This window comes from Bos indicus x Bos taurus, chromosome 29 (assembly GCF_003369695.1).
Source record: "Bos indicus x Bos taurus breed Angus x Brahman F1 hybrid chromosome 29, Bos_hybrid_MaternalHap_v2.0, whole genome shotgun sequence".
In the NCBI taxonomy this organism is placed as follows: domain Eukaryota; kingdom Metazoa; phylum Chordata; class Mammalia; order Artiodactyla; family Bovidae; genus Bos; species Bos indicus x Bos taurus.
Window position 1 is genome coordinate 36,688,692 of NC_040104.1, and position 20,207 is coordinate 36,708,898.

Here is a 20,207-nt window from a genome sequence, read left to right on the forward strand (position 1 = left end):
CAAGACTAGAAGTCTCAGAAACAATCAAATTGTTATGAACGAAACAAAATAGGAAACTCCTATAGGAGATGGTATTAAAAATGGACTCAATCTACACTACCTTTAAATCACACTGTTGCAAACCAACCAATGATGGGCTCTATCTGAATCAAACTCCTCTCTCTGTCCTCTGGCCTCCACCCCGCCTCTGGTACCTGCACTTCTGCACATTCATAACACCCAGAAGCCAGATTTAGCATGGTGCCACTGCTGCTTCACTTTGTTTATTTCTTTCTGCTATTAAATCAGGCCAGAACCCAAATATCTAAAAAGCATAATTAGTGTACATGAAAGTGTCTCAAGTGCAAAGTGCTTTGTAATTATTATTTAACCAAGAAAATTTCCTTTCCCTTAAAGTCTCTCAAACATATTTTACCTGGGGGTTTTCTTCAAATAACAATTTTAATAGGTAGCATTTCCTGAACACTTAACCACTTACCAGGCAGTATCCTAATTGCTTCCTATTTACTGATTTATTTAACCATCAGAATTTTATAAGGTTGGATTATTATCAGTCTATCATTATTATTATTGATGAATAAACTGAGTTAAATTAGCTAGTGAATACTGAAACTAAGTTTTTTTTCTTTAAAATGACAGCTGTACTGAGATACAGTTTGTATACCGTAAAATAAATCTGTTGTAAAACTATAGTTTGATATTTTAGTAGATTTATTGAGTTGTGTAATTATCACCCCAATCCAGTTTGTGTTTTAGTTAAGATATTTTTTGAAATAATTATGGATTCACAGAAAGTTGCAAAAAGTCCAAAAGAAAGTCCAATATTCTTTACCCAGCTTCCTCCAGTGGTACTAATTTTCAAAGCTACAGTACAGAGTAAACCAGAAAACTAATATTGGTACCATCTGCATAGGTTATGAAGATTTCATCAGTTTTACCTTGATATGCTTATGCAAGTCACTTATGTGTGAGTGCACTTTGCATGCACTCACTTATGTGTGAGAGCATAGTTCTGTGCAGTTTTATCCCATGTATCTATGTACAAACTCACCTCCACACTCAACATACAGAATGCTGCATCACCACAAAACCCCATCATGCTGCTCCAGTATAACCTTTTGAACACAGTCTAGAAAGTTTACTCGTAAGTTTCTAGAAACTTCATTTTTAAGATCACAAACATATAATAAAAGAGGAAAGCAGAGAGGCTTTGGCAAATAGTTATAGAACCTACTGTGAGCCACACTATCTGTTAATCATTAGAAGTAGGGGGGTGAGTATGCCTTTGTTTGTATGAAGCTTGTCCTACAGTGGGGAGACAGACAATAAGACTGACCATACGCAAGGAGAAAGCAAAAACGGAGGAACTGTAATGATCAACTCTGGATTCCTATTCTGTACCCCAGTAATCTCTAACATGACATAGGGCCCCACCACTCATCAGGTTGTTCCTTTCTCAAGTTGATGACTCAAATTGAACCAAAATTCTGTCAGCTTGACCTTCAAAATAGATTTCCAATCTCTCATCAGTGCATCTCTAACACCATTCGAAGTCAGGACACACGGTCTCTTACTCAGGCTACGGCCCCAGTCTCCCCACTATTCTTCCCACTTCTCCTTTCCCCTCTTCTCTCCAGCGTGTCTCTATCTGGGGGGACACTAAACTCTTGGTTCTGCCCTTGGACTCATTCTCAATCTGCACTATCACTGTTATTGCCCTAATTCAGTTTCATACGCATCAGACATGGTCAGTGCCAAGCCTTGAATTATGGAACACGAAGAAGCCCTGGAGTCATTGTAAGAGGTCTTTGGAGACATATAAGCACATACAACTGAATGTAATTTCCATTAAGGACAAGTATAGATACCATCAATTGGGAATATGGAAAAAAAACGTAATGGACTTCCACCTTGAAATAGTTAGGAACCACTGACTTAGACCTCTTGACCAATGACCTTTGGCTCTTGTTTTGGCTACCATTTTATATGCTACATTTTCTTCACTCCCAGCACTGTTCCTATCAAATGCATAGATCTGAGAATGTCACCATCACGCTAAGCCATTGACATCTTCTCTTGGGCCAAGAGAAAACATCTTAACCCCTTTGTCTATGGTTTGGCATCTCTTTGGCACCACTCTCTCCTTGCACCTGTATCTTTATTACTATACCTGTTTACTTGATGTTCCTTAGATATAAAAATATTCATAGCTTCATATTTTAGTTCAAGATTCATTGATGTTTTGGCTCTAATATCTTTTTTTTATCCTTTATCTTATAGAGAAAATATTTTAAGTATAAGCTCAATTGCCATTTCTGCAGAGCTTTTCTTATTCTTTCTATATAGAATAAGTTAATCATTCTATCAGATATGCTTCTATAGTCTTATGAAGAAGTAAAAGGTTCGACATCATAATTTTTACCCTTGATCAGATGACATAAGAGCAAGAACTTTAAAAAAAATCTAGCATATATTCTGGTGCATAGTATGCATGTCTATATTTGTGTGTATGAGTAGTATCTTAATCCATATTATATAATTTCAAACTGATAAAATATGCAAACTATGTGTTTTCAAATATCATCCTATTTTCAATCCTTGCTTACAAATTTTAGAAGCAAATATATCCATATTTGTTAATATTAAAACCATAACAGGTCTTGATTCATAATCATACTTAATTAGGTTGAAGAGGCTCCGTTTGTTAAGTTCACTTCTATCCCAGTTCTGTGTTTGCTGTATAGTCAGAGAGCTATTTTCAGAATCAGAAGTTTGCCTGTTTCTCCCTCACATGACAAACTCTTGCATGTCCCAGATAAAATCCAAACCCCTTTGCATGGTTTGACAGATCTTCCCTTCCTGGTCCTTACTCATCTCTCCAGTCTTGTTTCTTCCCACGGTCCATTCTATCTACTGACGTAAACCTCTAAAACATCACTCTATTCTTCAGTCATGCCAAACTCACTTTAGTTTCCCTTTATCACATGCCTTTTTGACTGTTGCTATTCTAGACCTCTGCTTATATATCTTTCCCCTATCACTTATCCTCCAATCCTTGGGTGTACTTTGGGCCTAATATTTGACTTAAAAGTCAACTTGCCCATCACCTTTCCTGACCATCTCTATACCTTCCTCTCCAGCAATACCCAGTAGCTATCTTTCCTCTGTCTCCTATTGTACCCTGTCATTTTTTCTGGCCCCTGTCATGGCATTTACCAGGGTTTAATTTTACTTCCTGTTTCTTTGTCTGCACACCTCAATAAATTTCAGAATCTTTGAGTTCTTGAACTAGTTTATCCATCACAGTGTCTCCATAACCTTGCACAGTCTCTGACACATAGTAGATATTAAGTAGATATTTATTGAATGGATAGATGTGAATTATTGTTTAGACTTTAGGCTCAGCCAGAATCTCAAAAGCAAAGTGGGATGTTAGAAAATAAAATAACCCCAGTTAGTTCAGTTGCTCAGTTGTGTCCGACTCTTTGTGATCCCATTAATTGCAGCATGCCAGGCTTCCCTGTCCATCACCAACTCCCGGAGTCCACCCAAATCCATGTCCGTTGAGTCGATGATACCACTTAACCATCTTATCCTCTGTCGTCCCTTTCTCCTCCTGCCCTCAATCTTTCCCAGCATCAGGGTCTTTTCAAATGAGTTAGCTCTTCATATCAGGTGGTCAAAGTATTGGACTTTCAGCTTCAACATCAGTCCTTCCAATGAACACCCAGGACTGATCTCCTTTAGGATGGACTGATTAGATCTCCTTGCAGTCCAAGGGACTCTCAAGGGTCTTCTCCAACACCACAGTTCAAAAGCATCAATTCTTCTGCCCTCAGCTTTCTTTATAGTCCAACTCTCACATCCATTCATGACCACTGGAAAAACCATAGCCTTGACTAAACGGACCTTTGTTGGCAAAGTAATGTCTCTGCTTTTGAATATGCTGTCTAGGTTGGTCATAACTTTCCTTCCAAGGAGTAAGCCTCTTTTAATTTCATGGCTGCAGTCACCATCTGCAGTGATTTTGGAGCCCAGAAAAATAAAGTCAGCCACTGTTTCCACTGTTGGAAGTTCCATGAAGTGATGGGACCAATGCCAAAGATTCTAAGTGAGTAAGATTCTCAAGCCAAAGGTAATACTGATCCTTTGGCTTGGAGAAAGGGGATTTATCCAGAGGGAAAGGAATGCCCATGGTGAATTAGTCCTTGAAGAACCAAATCTCTGTTTTTAATAAGTCGTAATCATTTAAACTGAAAATCTGCTTCCCCCTAGAAAAACTGAGTGGTAGATGTTGGTTTCCTTTCTAAGAAATAAAGGAGAGAAGACAGATCTGCAAGACAGGAAACAAAGATTATTTATGTGAGTTGGGCATGTGACCTTGAGCAAATCATTTCTCCCCTTCTGTCCTGTTTCAACCACAAAATAAGCAAACATGTTGGGTTTTTACTCAGGATTCCTGGTAAGTGATTTCAGTTTAGTGAGTCTAGAAAACAGCCTTTGTCCTCTATTATGTTACCTCTAATTGCAAAATCTCCCTATTGGTGTACTGTTTCCTCTTCTGATACATTCTCTACATGACCAAGCACGTTATTTTTATTTATTTTTTTTACAATATTGTATTGGTTTTGCCATACATCAACATGCATCTGCCACGGGTGTACACATGTTCCCCATCCTGAACCCTCCTCCCACCTCCCTCTCCATACCATCCCTCTAGGTCATCCCAGTGCACCAGCCCCAAGCTTCCTGCATCCTGCATTGAACCTGGACTGGTGATTTCTAAATAAAGGGAAATTATATTGCCCGTGGTTTATGTATTTAAAACCATTCCTTGATGTTCAGTCTTGAGTACAGACTCATGCGCAAATCAATCAAATAATTCATCTCCTCCCTATCATATTTGCCCATGAGCCATCAGCTTAAAACTGTGGCCAAAGCAATTTTAAAAAGAGAGGATGTTTTGCCATGGATTTTGCTAGACTTGTAGAATATCAGTCTCAAATGGTAGCTCTGTATATGGCTAGAGCCAACCTGTAAAGGAAGATGGTACAAAGGAGAGTGAGGCAGAGGAGGGATGAGGATAAGACCTGTTCCTCCTGCCACTATTTGAGTGCTGGAGTCCAGCCAAATGCTAGTGCTGCCTTTAGTTTTCAGTTACTGTGAATTGGTTTTTTATCATTTCAATCATCATACTAAAGTTAGGCTTTCAGGTAAATCCCAACAACTGTGTTTAACAATGAGAAAATGTCACCTCTTTTAAGGCTGCTTTTCAAATAGTATATGAGAAATTAAAGAGCCTCTTGATGAAGGTGAAAGAGGACAGTGAAAAAGCTGGTTGAAAATTCAACATTCAAAAAATGAAGATCATCGCATACAGTCTCATCATTTCATGGCAGATAGATGGGAAAATAATGGATACAGTGAGAGGCTTTATTTTCTTGGGCTCCAAAATCACTGCAGATGGTAACTGCAGCCATGAAATTAAAAGGCACTTGCTCCTTAGAAGAAAGGCTATGACCAACCTAGACAGCATATTAAAAAGCAGAGACATTACTTTGCCAACAAAGGTCCATCTAGTCAAAGCTATGGTTTTCCCAGTGGTCATGTATGGATGTGAGAGTTGGACAATGAAGAAAACTGAGTGCCAAAGATTTGATGCTTTTGCACTGTGGTTTTGGAGAAGCCTCTTGAGAGTCCCTTGGACTGCAAGGAGATCAAATCAGTCAATCCTAAAGGAAATCAATGCCAAATATTCATTGGAAGGACTGAAGCTGAGGCAGAAACTCCAATACTTTGGCCACCTGATGCAAATAAGTGACCAACTCATTAGAAAAAATCCTGACACTGGGAAAGGCAGGAGAAGAAGGGGACGACAGATGATGAGATGGTTGGATGGCATCACCAACTCAATGGACATGAATTTGAGTGGACTCTGGGATGTGGTGAGGGACTGGGGAGCCTGGTGTGCTGCCATCTATGGGGTCACAAAGAGTTGGACACGACTGAGTGACTGAACAACAACAAAATGAAAAAGTATACATTATAATATGTTCACTTACTAGAATATAAAATCAGATTGGACTGGTAGGTGGAGAATGTTGGAAGATAAGTTTAGAGACATGGGTTGGACCTTGACATTGGATGTCCTCGAAAGCCAAGTTAAAGAGTGAGGTATGCCGACAAGTAAGCAGGAAGTAAAATTAAACCCTGCTAAATGCTATGATAGGGTCAAAAGAAGGGTATGATGGGAGACATAAATGTCACCTTTTCTCTCTTCTATCTATTCTCTCTCATCACCTCTTTCTGTCTATCTGTCTCTTTCCCTTCCCTCCCTCATTCCTGGTTGTTCTCCTATCCTTCCCATGGTAAGCAAAAGTACCTTTTACATTATGAAATAAGTGAGTTCAATATGCAAGGCAAAATGTTCAGTTAAAATGTAAACTGGAAAGCTTATTTATGTGAACAAGGAAAGATTTCAAGCACTGGATGTATGCTTGGGCTCTGCATTCTTTGAATCCTTATAGTCTATGTTGCTGATTGCGTTTATGCTAATTATCACAGTTAAACCTCACAATAACCCTATTATGGAGGTTTGTTAGACCCATTTTCAGATGACTGAACTATATTGGCTTCATTGCATTTTCCATCTTCTAGAGATGGCCTGCATCCCTTGGCCTCCTAGTCCTGCCTACTGCTTCTGTAATGTCATACCCATCTCTGACTCACACTTCTTATAAGGACTCTTGTGATTACACTGGGCCCATCCAGATAATGCAGAATAACCTTTCCATCTGGGTCTTGAGTCCCTTTTAGTAAAGTCCCTTTTAGCATCTCAAGTGACATATTACAGATTTCAGGGATTAGGATAAGGATATCTTGTTAGGGAGGATTGGGCATTATTCAACTTTCTATATATACACCAACTTTTATAGAAATTAAAAGATATGCTCAAAGCTACACAGATGGTTACTATGAAGATGAGCTTCAATTCCAGCCAGGACTAATTCCGAAGTGTGTGCTCTTATCTATTATGTCTATGATATACAGGTACTGTTTCATGTTCCCCTGTATGATGCTATAAAATGTGTAAACTAGTGTGGATTTACACTATCGTCAGTCCCAAGAACAGTTTGTTTGGTCCTGCCTGAAGCCTTTTTTCCCTCCATAAGCTACAGAAAAGTGAATCTGTTGCTTGGAAAAGTGCATCTGTGTGCTTCTTCCAGGCAGTTGCAAGACATTCATGTCTTTCTGATTTACAGTGTATACAAATCCAGGCACCCAGTTAGTTTCCTGTTGGCAAAGTGACTCCACTATATACATCATTCTTATCTCAAATGTTTGTGAAAGTCAGTCAGTCAAAAAACATTTATCGAGTGCCTAAAATAGCATTTCACATAAATCAATGTGCTGTAAGTCAGTAAGATAATCACTCAAATGCCACTAATAAAAGTGTGCTTTTTTGTGCTTAGTCGCTCAGTCATGTCTAACTCTTTGTGACCCCGTGGACTGTAGCCCACCAGGCTCCTCTGTCCATGGGGATTCTCCAGGCAAGAATACTGGAGTGAGTTGCCATGCCCTCCTCCAGGGGATATCCCAACCCACTGAACCCAGGTCTCCCACATTGCAGGCAGATTCTTTACCATCTGAGCCACCAGGGAAGTCCCACTAATAAAAGTGGTGTTCCTCAAATGAAGATTTCCAGAAACATGTGTATATTATGAAAACACACACACAAAAAGTGACCGTGGCAAAATCATTTTTAAACATCTAAAAACTTAGAAGATACATAAATGTCTTTGTGTCTTTTTACCCTCCATCCCCCCTTTCCTCACCTCCTTCCCTACCTATCCCTCTAATACGAATACATACACACACACACACACACACACACACACTCACAGAAACAGCACATATATATCTGCTGCTGCTGCTGCTGCTAAATCGTTTCAGTCGTGCCCAACTCTGTGTGACTCCATAGATGGCAGCCCACCAGGCTCCCTCATTCCTGGGATTCTCCAGGCAAGAACACTGGAGTGGGTTGCCATTTCCTTCTCCAATTCATGAAAGTGAAAAGTGAAGTCGTTCAGTTGTGTCCGACTCTTTGTGACCCCATGGACTGCAGCCTACCAGGCTCCTCCGTCCATGGGATTTTCCAGGCAAGAGTACTGGAGTGAGTCGCCATTGCATTCTCCAACATATATATCTAAGTAACTAAGATCATAGCATCCGGTCCCATCACTTCATGGCAAATAGATGGGGAAACCGTGGAAACAGTGGCAGACTTTATTTTTCTGGGCTCCAAAGTCACTGCAGATGGTGATTGCAGCCATGAAATTAAAAGAGGCTTACTCCTTGGAAGGAAAGTTATGACCAACCTAGACAGAAGATTAAAAAGAAGAGACATTACTTTGCCAAAAAAGGTCCATCTAGTTAAGGATATGGTTTTTCCAGTAGTCATGTATGGATGTGAGAGTTGGACCATAAAGAAAGCTGAGCACCGAAGAATTGATGCTTTTGAACTGTGGTATTGGAGAAGACTTTTGAGAGTCCCTTGGACTGCAAGGAGATCCAGCCAGTCCATCCTAAAGGAGATCGGTCCTGGGTGTTCATTGGAAGGACTGCTGTGGAAGGTGAAAGTCCAATACTTTGGCCACCTGATGTGAAGAGCTGACTCATTGGAAAAGACCCTGATGCTGGGAAAGATTGAGGGCAGGAGGAGAAGGGGATGACTGAGGATGAGATGGTTGAGTGGTATCATCGACTCAATGGACATGGGTTTAGGTGGACTCCGGGAGTGGGTGATGGACAGGGAGGCATGGCGTGCTTCGGTTCATGGAGTTGCAAAGAGTCGGACATGACTGAGCGACTGAACTGAACTGAACATAATGTAAGTGAATAAAGATGATCATTTCTTTAGATGCAACACCTAACACTGTGATACAGCCACAATAAGTAATTTATTAAAAAAAAAATTCAAATTCAAATCCAGGCACCCAGTTAGTTTCCTGTTGGCAAAATGACTCCACTATATACATCATTCTTATCTGGACTAATAGGTACTGAAATGAAGTAAAGTAAAAGTCACTCAGTCGTGTCCTACTCTTTATGACATCCTCTTAGAGACCAGGATGTTGAACTATATCCAGCTCCATGGATGTATACTAGTCATATTTAAGGGTTCTTTAACCTGATTGGGATTTTCTTTTCCAACCTCTTTACCTAGTTGGCTCATACCAACACCTCAATTGTCACCTTCTCCAAAGCACCTCTCGTTCTCCTACAGTGAATTAGATGTCCTATTAGCATTTTCTGCTGGTACTCAGTACTGGTCCTGTGGTGATACAGATTATTATTCAAATTAGTTGACTTTTTTAATTTTTTTAATATTTTATTTTTATTTAAAACAGGTTTTTTAAGAGCAGTCATGTTCACAGCTAAATTGATAAATTTTAAAGATATCCTGTACACCCTCTGCCCACGCATATGCACAGCCTCTCCCATTATCGACATCCCCAACAGAGTGATACATTTATTACCACTCTGATGGACCTACCCTGACACATTATCGCCACTCAAAGTCCATAGCTGACATTAGGGTTCACTCTTGGTGTGGTACATGCTAGGGTTTAGACAAACGTATTCATAATATGCCATCAGACAGTATTTTCACTCCCTTAAAAATCCTCTGTGCTCTTCCTATGCTCCCTGCCCCTACCTTCACCTCTGGCAACCACTAATCTTTTCATGGGCTCCATAGTTTTCCCATTTCCACAAAGTTATATAGCTGAAATCACATAGTATGTACTCTTTCAACATTGGCTTTTTTCCACTGAGTAATATGCATGTAAGGTCTCCCCATGTCTTTTCCTGGCTTAGTAAATCATTTCATCTTAGGACCAAGTAATATTCCATTGCCTGGGTATACCACAGCTTGTTCATCCATTTATCTACAAGAGGACACCTCAGTTACTGCCAAGGTTTTCAAATTAGCTGGCCATGGATCTGTGTTGTCAAGTGTGCCATGACTCCATGAAAACCAGACTGTACCTCATTTACTGTTTTGTAGCCCCCAACCTACAGCCTGGATCATAGTAGAAAGAAAATCCTATGGGAGCAAGAAAATGAAAATCCTCATATTGTGTAAAGATGGTTTTGAAAAGTTTTCTGCAGCTAGATAGACCTCTCAATACAACTACTCAGAACTACATTCCCACTTTCCCTAGTTAATAAAATCCTTTCACTGTCCCTGACATTAGTTCAAAAGGCAGGAATCAAGTTTTCCCTTAAATGGAAGCCTATAGATTATATAATTCTTAATGGATGGTAATGAAAATATCAGTTATGTAAGGATTATTGCCCAGTAAAAAATGAAACCTCTCCAGTCAGCAAGACTCCCCTATATGTGGACAGTGTCGCTGGCAGATGCATGCCACCTGTCACTCCTAAGGGACTTGGGCACCGAGGGAATGCTACTGAAATCTGCTCCAGTTCTGGGTGATCAAACTCATTCCTTATAAGATCCTCTATCCTTGATTAAATAAACTGAGAATTTAGTCTACCACTCTGCCTTGTGTGTATGTGTGTTTGCGTGTGCATGCATTTGCTCTGTTAAATGTGAAATTACACAGAAAGTCAGGTAAAGCTTTATAAAGGAAATAAGATTTTGAATAAGGAAATTTATAGAAGGCTAGAATTTTGTCCTGTGCAGGAGTAGGTATAAGAGCCTTTGAGGTAGACGCAAAACATACAAAACTACAGTGGGGTTCAGGAAAAAAAGAGAAAAAAAGAGATCGCTGGGATATAAATTTGGACTGGTACATGAAGACTGCAGGAGGTAAGGTTGGAGAGGTGTGTTGGGCCATGACATTGAATGCCCATTGAAACCAAGTTAAAGAGTAATGATAGCAAGAAATGATGTACAATGTTATTGATTTTTAAATAGGAAATTTAGTTAGTAAAGTAAGTAACATTTAAAAGCCATTTATAGTTATTGCTATTTTGTTGCTTCTCTAAGCCTCTTTAGTTTAACTGCTCTCTACTGTTCCTCTTCCCCAGAATGTTGTCCTTGCAGTTTTTGGATGCTGACATGTACACAATAAATTTCACAATAATGTGGATTCATTCAGGGCCACTCTAAAGAGCTACCTTATTCACAGAACAATTCCAAGTTCTCATTCATTAAGTATTCCCAAGTAATCTTTCTGTTTCAAGTTTCTGAAAGATATCATACTTTATAGCATTAGAGTTCGTTTTGTTCTGTGTTTTTCCTACTAGAATACAAACCCACTAACCACAGAAGACAGGTCTAACTTCTAACAACAGCCACAATAAAAAACAGTAATAATATTCACTAATAACTACACTGTGCTTGCTTTGTGATGGGAACATCTTTAAGCACAGGATAAGAATTCACACCTCAGTACCTGGAGATGATGAAAATGTAACAGAGAGAGACATAGGTCACATATTTTGTATGGCTTTAATTATCAGCCAGAAATTCTAGATTCAGAGTCCCTGATCCTCATCATAGGGAATTTGTTGTTGTTGTTCAGTCACTTAGCAGTGTCTGACTTTCTGACCCCGTGGACTGGAGCATGCAGGGCTTCCCCCTTCTTCACCATCTCCTGGAGTTTGCTCAAACTCATGTCCATTGAGTGAGTAATGCCATCCATCCATCTTATCCTCTGTCATTCCCTCCTCTTCCTGCCTTCATTTTTTGCCAGCAACAGGGTCTTTTCCAATGTGTCAATTATATGCTTCAGGTGGCCAAACTTTTGGAGATGCAGCATCAGCCCTTCCAATGAATATTCAGGACTGGTTTCCTTTAGGACTTACTGCTTTGATCTCTTTGCTGTCAAGGAGACTCTCAAGAGTCTTTTCCAGCACTATAGTTCAAAAGCATCAATTCTTTGGCCTTCTTTATCATCCAGCTCTCACATCCATACATGACTACTGGAAAAACCACAGCTTTGACTGTACGGACATTTGTTGGCAAAGTAATGTCTCTGCTTTTCAATATGCTGTCTAGATTGTTCATAGCTTTTCTTCTAAGCAACAAGCATCTTTTAATTTCATGGCCGCAGTCATCATCTGCAGTGATTTTGGAGCCCAGAAAAGAAAGTCTGTCACAGTTTCCGTTGTTTCCCCATCTATTTGCCATGAAGTGATGGGAGCAGATGCCATGATCTTCATTCTTGAATACTGAGTTTTAAGCCAGCTTTGTCATTCTGTTTGTGACTGCAGCATGCCAGGTTTCCCTCTCACCTTCCTTATTTAACTTATAAGCAGAGTATGTCATGTGAAATACCAGGCTGGATGAAGCTCAAGCTGAAGTCAAGGTTTCCAGAAGAAATATCAATAACGTCAGATGAGCCGATGACACCACTTTTATGGCAGAAAGTGAAGCAGAACTAGAGGCTCTTGATGAAAATGAAAGAGGAGTGAAAAAAGATGACAGGATGAGATGGTTGGAATGCATCACTGACTTGATGGACATGAGGTTGCGTAAACTCCAGGGCTTGGTGATGGACAGGGAAGCCTGGCATGCTTCAGTCCATGGGGTCGCAAAGAGTCGGACATGACTGGGCAACTGAACTGAACTTTCACTCTCTGCCAGTATAGTGAATACTGTTCCATTATCAAAACCAAGGTGCTATTTCGTGCGTGCTATAATTAAACAGTAATAATACTAATACTTTCTATTTACCCAGAGTCTTGCCCTCCAAAATATAACCAATTTATTTACTAAATTAAAAAATATTTATTAAGGTTCATTGGTAAACCAGAGTCTCTATCCTCATAGACCTTACAGCCGTGAGATATTATAGAGCTACAACATGTGACAAATAAACCTTTACTCATTTAAGATAGGTCTTAACAACCAAATTATGTCTTTAGTCATAATTTTAAGAAAAAATGTTAACCTGAAACAGTGCTGATTATTTTAGTGAATTTATGTATCCTTTTGGACTTTTTATTGATATGTGGTATTATCAAGAAAACACATTTTAGTAAGAGTGTGTGCTTGGGAAATGTTAACAAATTACTTAAGACAAATGATTTCCTTGTTCATCAGGGTTTAAATATCAGAAAGAATATCCAAGCCAGTTAGCAATTCTTACATTACAAGAGGGAGTCATTTTAGACCCGAGAGTAAGACTTTGATACAATAGTTCTTGACATGTGAATTCATCATGTTATAACTGTTTGGGAAATAACTGTTTTCCTATAAAAGTTAGACATACACTTTCATCTATATGAAGTATTTGAATCATATGTATCAGTTTCTTATGTTACCAGTTTAGTATTACAAATAAGTCATTCTTTTTGTCCTGATTTAAAATACATATTTATATACTCCTTATGAATGTGTTACTGCGGTACCAAATAAAATACAGAATACAAGTACTAAATCTAAGAGGTGAGAGGTAAAGGATTCAAAACCCAAGGCTTCTTTTTTGGACCCATTATATGGCTACTCAATTTCACCAACATGGTTAGTTAATGACAAGTTCTTCCCAGAATAAATTTCAAGAAATACTTTACAGCATTTTTTTCTGCAGTCTCCTACACTATGGTTCCCTCTAATGTAACTGCCAATCAGATAATACCTAGCAAAAATTTCAAATACATGTGACATATTTTCAAGAAAGATGAATCAACAGGTTTCATATACTTTACTTAAAAACATTAAGATAAACTAAACAACCAAACATATCAACAAAGGCCCTAAGTTTCTACTTTAAAGATAGAATTTATTTCTACATTAAAGATAGAATTTTCACATCAAAAAGCACTAATTTGTATAAAATGCTGTGGCCTTTCACTTTGCAATGTCTATGTTTTATATTTATTGACTTAATTTATTTCCATTCTCCTTTTATTCATTCTAATTTTTCTAGGTTTTCACAGTGAGTTTTTAAAATTCATATGCTTTTATTTCAGCAGGTACTCAACTGATACTTAGAATGTGGGTTATAATTCCACAACATTATCATATTTGCCTGTGGTCATATCAGACAGCACTGTCTGACTTGTAAAATAAATATTTAAAAGAGAAATGCTATGGGAGCAAATCAACATTATTGTAAAATGATAACAAGCAGATTAGGGGGTATAGTATAAGCAATATTATATTTTGACTCATAATATTTCCTCCTGTATTCTCAAAGAAGATTATTAAAATATCTATCCAAAAGATAAATATCATAAATAGATATTATAGAGCATGTTTAAATCATAAAATTATATGTAATTGTATTTCCAATGATTCTCCCAACATATATTGCATTATTCAATGAGAATAGTGAGAGATTCAATTAGAATAATGAGAGATACAAATATCAATGATTCCTCTTTAAAAACTCATCTGATTTTTATACATGTAAGTCAAAAGTAAAATTCTTCCTGTTGTACTGCTTCTCAACTAAGCTACATAGACCCATAAGGAGCATAGATCCACAGAATATCTACATTATTTGCTAAGAAAGAAAATAGATTTCCCAGGTTCATCATAAAGCCACTGGCTTCACAACTATGGTTATTCCAACTTGAATGCTACACGAGTAACAACAAAAAATACCAACTGTCATTAAAATCATTAAATTAATGCTAAAAAGTACTCAGTTTGAAATTACATCCCAGATAAAATTAATAAGCCCTTGTAAACTTTATTATTAAGTGTGCATGTTATGATATTGGCAAATCTAACATTTTCTTGCAAGAGTTTATTACTTTGTTGCATAAAAGAAACAATACTTCATCCTATTTGTATTCTTGAGCAAGACCAAATCATTCTTTCCATATTTCTAAACCATATATGGGAAGACAGAATTTCAAAGACATTCTGTATTTTTTATGGAATGCTAAGAAGTTTACAAATATAAAATCCATGCAAATTACATTGTTTATAGAAAGTAACAACTCACTGTTCTTCTCAAGTTAGTTTCCCTATTTTTCTTCTTTTCCATTATTTATCTGGATCCTTGTTTTCCTTTAAAGCATAATTTGTGTCATGATGACACCAACATCATTGTTCTCCAAACCATTAATTCAATTAACTTTTGTTACTTTGAAGACTGAAAATATACTTATGAAATATAGGATATCCAGTGAAGCAACCAGACCAAAAAAAAAAAGAAAATAATACTTCATCTGCATACCTGCAGGAAGAAAACAGACTATTCCAATTCCTATAAAGCATGGCTCTTCATTTATAGCTTTGAGGACCAGGATACCAGATTATTTATTGTTTTTTAAAGCATCATATTAAGAAACATGATGTCACTTACCAGTCAGTTTACATCTTTGCATCCAACTTCAAACATAGTCAACACTGAAAAAAAAATAATAATTAAAATGTGAAAGTAAACATATAAAAACTGAGTATTCCATAGAAAATTTAGAAATTATATTGTTAGAGCTACATGAACACACCTCCAAGTAAGTGTTTTTTAAACAAAATGCATTGCAATGATACTAATGACCATAGATAAGAAAGTATATACAAACTGATCTTAAAAATTTATGCAAAGAAATAAATTTAGTAAATATTTTAAATGCATCAACTAGGATTAAAATGAATTAAGGATAAAAAATTGTTACAGTGAGTCTATGTCCACTTAGATATTGTCTAACCAGATGTGATAAAAATAAATATTGCCATATTTATTGTAGCCTTTTTTCATAACATAGGGATTGACAAGCTTCTGGAAAGAAACAGCAAATATTTTACCCTTTCTAAGCCTGCAGTCTCTTCTTCAACTACTCAACTCTGTGTATGTAAATTGATAAATATGGCTGTGTTCCAGTTCAACTTTATTGACAAAATCAGCCTGTTGACAAAGATTTGGTTCCAGGACACAATTTACTATCTCTTGGCAAAACCCATTGAGAATTCCCACTCAGGAATAACAGTCCTTGCAAGTGGCAGACAATGAAATATGGAGAATCACAGGGCTGATTAAGTAGACCCCTTAGGTTCATAATAAGTGGTATGACTTAAAATTTCCCTACAAAAAACTGACATTCTCAGTCCTAGGACATGATGTATGAGACTCAGAGTAATTATTTTTCAAATTTACAGTAAATATCAAAAGTATATTTCTCATACAAGGTAAATATCTAAAATGTGATAGCAAACAGAAAATTTTATATATTTTTTTTCTAATTTTATTTTTAAACTTTACATAATTGTATTAGTTTTGCCAAATATCACAATGAATCCGCCACAGGTATACATGTGTTCCCCATCCTGAACCCTCCTCCCTCCTCCCTCCCCATACCATCCCTCTGGGTCGTCCCAGTGCACTAGCCCCAAGCATCCAGTATCGTGCATCGAACCTGGACTGGCAACCCGTTTCTTACATGATATTTTACATGTTTCAATGCCATTCTCCCAAATCTTCCCACCCTCTCCCTCTCCCACAGAGTCCATAAGACTGTTCTATACATCAGTGTCTCTTTTGCTGTCTCGTACACTGGGTTATTGTTACCATCTTTCTAAATTCCATATATATGCGTTAGTATACTGTATTTATGTTTTTCCTTCTGGCTTACTTCACTCTGTATAATAGGCTCCAGTTTCATCCACCTCATTAGAACTGATTCAAATGTATTCTTTTTAATGGCTGAGTAATACTCCATTGTGTATATGTACCACTGCTTTCTTATCCATTCATCTGCTGATGGACATCTAGGTTGCTTCCATGTCCTGGCTATTATAAACAGTGCTGCGATGAACATTGGGGTACACGTGTCTCTTTCCCTTCTGGTTTCCTCAGTGTGTATGCCCAGCAGTGGGATTGCTGGATCATAAGGCAGTTCTATTTCCAGTTTTTTAAGGAATCTCCACACTGTTCTCCATAGTGGCTGTACTAGTTTGCATTCCCACCAACAGTGTAAGAGGGTTCCCCTTTCTCCACACCCTCTCCAGCATTTATTATTTGTAGACTTTTGGATCGCAGCCATTCTGACTGGTGTGAAATGGTACCTCATAGTGGTTTTGATTTGCATTTCTCTGATAATGAGTGATGGTGAGCATCTTTTCATGTGTTTGTTAGCCATCTGTATGTCTTCTTTGGAGAAATGTCTATTTAGTTCTTTGGTCCATTTTTTGATTGGGTCGTTTATTTTTCTGGAGTTGAGCTGTAGGAGTTGCTTGTATATTTTTGAGATTAGTTGTTTGTCGGTTGCTTCATTTGCTATTATTTTCTCCCATTCTGAAGGCTGTCTTTTCACCTTGCTAATAGTTTCCTTTGATGTGCAGAAGCTTTTAAGGTTAATTAGGTCCCATTTGTTTATTTTTGCTTTTATTTCCAATATTCTGGGAGATGGGTCATAGAGGATCCTGCTGTGATGTATGTCAGAGAGTGTTTTGCCTATGTTCTCCTCTAGGAGTTTTATAGTTTCTGGTCTTATGTTGAGATCTTTAATCCATTTTGAGTTTATTTTTGTGTATGGTGTTAGAAAGTGGTCTAGTTTCATTCTTTTACAAGTGGTTGACCAGATTTCCCAGCACCACTTGTTAAAGAGATTGTCTTTAATCCATTGTATATTCTTGCCTCCTTTGTCAAAGATAAGGTGTCCATATGTGCGTGGATTTATCTCTGGGCTTTCTATTTTATTCCATTGATCAATATTTCTGTCTTTGTGCCAGTACCATACTGTCTTGATAACTGTGGCTTTGTAGTAGAGCCTGAAGTCAGGTAGGTTGATCCCTCCAGTTCCATTCTTCTTTCTCAAGATCGCTTTGGCTATTCGAGGTTTTTTGTATTTCCATACAAATTGTGAAATTATTTGTTCTAGCTCTGTGAAGAATACTGTTGGTAGCTTGATAGGGATTGCGTTGAATCTATAAATTGCTTTGGGTAGTATACTCATTTTCACTATATTGATTCTTCCAATCCATGAACATGGTATATTTCTCCATCTATTAGTGTCCTCTTTGATTTCTTTCACCAGTGTTTTATAGTTTTCTATATATAGGTCTTTAGTTTCTTTAGGTAGATATATTCCTATTTTTAAAAGAAGGAAGACAATTATTGATTTTCGTGTATGCTTAAAAAAATGCTGAATGATAGCAAGTTTCCTAGGACCGATAGATCAAGGAGGCCAAATACTAAATGAGAAAAAATAAGAGATTGAAATTAGCCAGAGAGATTCATCATGCCAATTTTACAATCCTTGGAAGTTAAGTTGAAAAGATGAGTCTCCAAAATGTTCTAAAGAAGTATCTGATGTCAGTTAGAGAACCTCACTGATCGACTCCCTGCAACGGTATCATTATTTGGTTCTTAGTTACCTAATATGTTTCTTATTAGAAATAAGAGGACAGATTGCATTGTCCATACACACACAACTCTTTAGAGGAAAATTAAGTTTATTATTTTTGGCAATATGGGATGAACTCAAAACTGGTAAACAGATTATGCAGGAAAGAAAGAATTCTATTTCTGACAGAAAAGGGTCTAGTAAAAGGATATAGCTATTATTTCACAGTTATAACTTCTCCAATTTATATTTATTTTTGGATTTTTGAAAGTGACTCTGTGTACCTCAAAGTATATTTCAACATTTAGTGAACACCTACCCCCACCCACACACTCATACCATCACTTACATTCCACGTGGAAATTTTTTAAATTAAACTTTTTATTTTGTATTGGGGGTATAGCCAGTTAACAATACTGTGATAGTTTCAGAAGAACAGCAAAGGACTCAGCAAAGGATTCATGTATCCATTCTCCCCCAAACCCCATCCTGTCCAGACTGCCAAATAACATTGGGCAGAGTTACATGTGCTCTGCAGTAGGTTTTGTTGGTTATCCATTTTAAATATACCAATGTGTACATGTCCATACCAAACTCCCTAACTGTCCCTTCCCCTCACCCTCCATAATTCATTCTCTAGGTCTGTGAGTCTCTTTCTGTTTTGTAAATAAGTTCATTTGAGTATTTTCCATTCTGAACAGCTGATTGTCCTAGTAAGTTTATACCAAAAGAATGGCTCTACTTATGAGAATAAAGAAATATCAAGATAGCATGGTGCTCCATGCTTGGAACTGAAGGAAGAACAACTGACTGCAGGGGGAAGGGGAAGGAAGACGACTTGCTCTAAGTCGCAGTTCTCCATTTTAAGGGGAGCTATAAATGAATCTTAAAAATGTAGCTGAGGGCTGCCCTGGTGGCTTGGTGATAAAGAATCTGCCTGCCAGTGCAGGAGACTCGGGTTTGATTCCTGATCCAGGAAGATCCCACATCCTGCGGTACAGCTAAGTCAGTGTGCCACAAGTACTGAGCCTGTGTCCTAGAGCCCTGGGGCCACAGCCGAGCCCACGAGCAGCAACTTCTGAAGCCTGCATGCTCTGGAGCTTGTGCTCTGGACAAGGGAAGCCGAAGCAACGAGAAGCCTGTGCACCAGAACTACAGAGGAGCCCCAGCTCGCTGAAAATAGAGAAAACTCGCACAGCAATAAGGACCCAGCACAGCCAAAAATAAAACACATAAATAATTTTTTTTAATTAAAAATGTAGCTGGTGTCCACATGATTAGAAACAACATTGCCCCTCTTTGGGTAAACTGCTACTTCTTGGCTAAACTCCAGTGCCCAGATGTTGGAATTCCAACTACCATGCAACTGTCAAAAATGAAGGTTGTTTCAAGAGATCTTGACAGTCTGCTCTTCATTCAGAGAAAATGGGGGCTCTTAGCCACTAATTTGCTCAAAGTCACAAAAGTAGCAATTTGTAGATCCTGCATTCATTACAAAACCAGATTGGTCTTTTTCCAAATTTTATACAATATGGAAACTCTGCCTTCATAAGCAGTTCATTCATTGGTTCAACAAGAATTTATCTGCAGACACTCTTCTTACTGTTTAGGATACAAGAGTCAATAGCACAGACTAAAGAACCTACCTCCTTGAGTTTATTTTCTAAAAATGGATGATGGACAATAAATAATACGTCACTACATTACATGATTTGTTATCAGATTAAAAGACTTGGGCAAAAAGGAAAAAGCAAAGTAGAATAAAGGGCCTGAGGATTGTAGGGTAGAAACTGACTTGGGGCAACGGAGGAGGGAATTTTCAATCTTACACTGGGTGTCAAGGCAAGCTCACTGACATTTCAGCAAACAGCTGAAAGAGATAAGGGAAGTAAACATTTCCATTAAGGTTGACTCCAGGAGAGAATTTCAGTACA

The 20,207-nt window shown here is 37.9% G+C and overlaps 1 long non-coding RNA gene across 4 annotated transcripts in view; it reads right to left on the reverse strand.

The window, feature by feature from the left end:
• LOC113886252 overlaps nt 1-20,207 on the reverse strand; it is a 1,111,906-nt gene that overhangs the window by 666,458 nt on the left and 425,241 nt on the right. For all 4 annotated transcript variants that reach the window (XR_003509400.1, XR_003509399.1, XR_003509401.1 and 1 more), the window contains exon 2: nt 15,294-15,337. This is a non-coding gene — a long non-coding RNA (uncharacterized LOC113886252). The remainder of the gene's footprint in view (nt 1-15,293; nt 15,338-20,207) is intronic.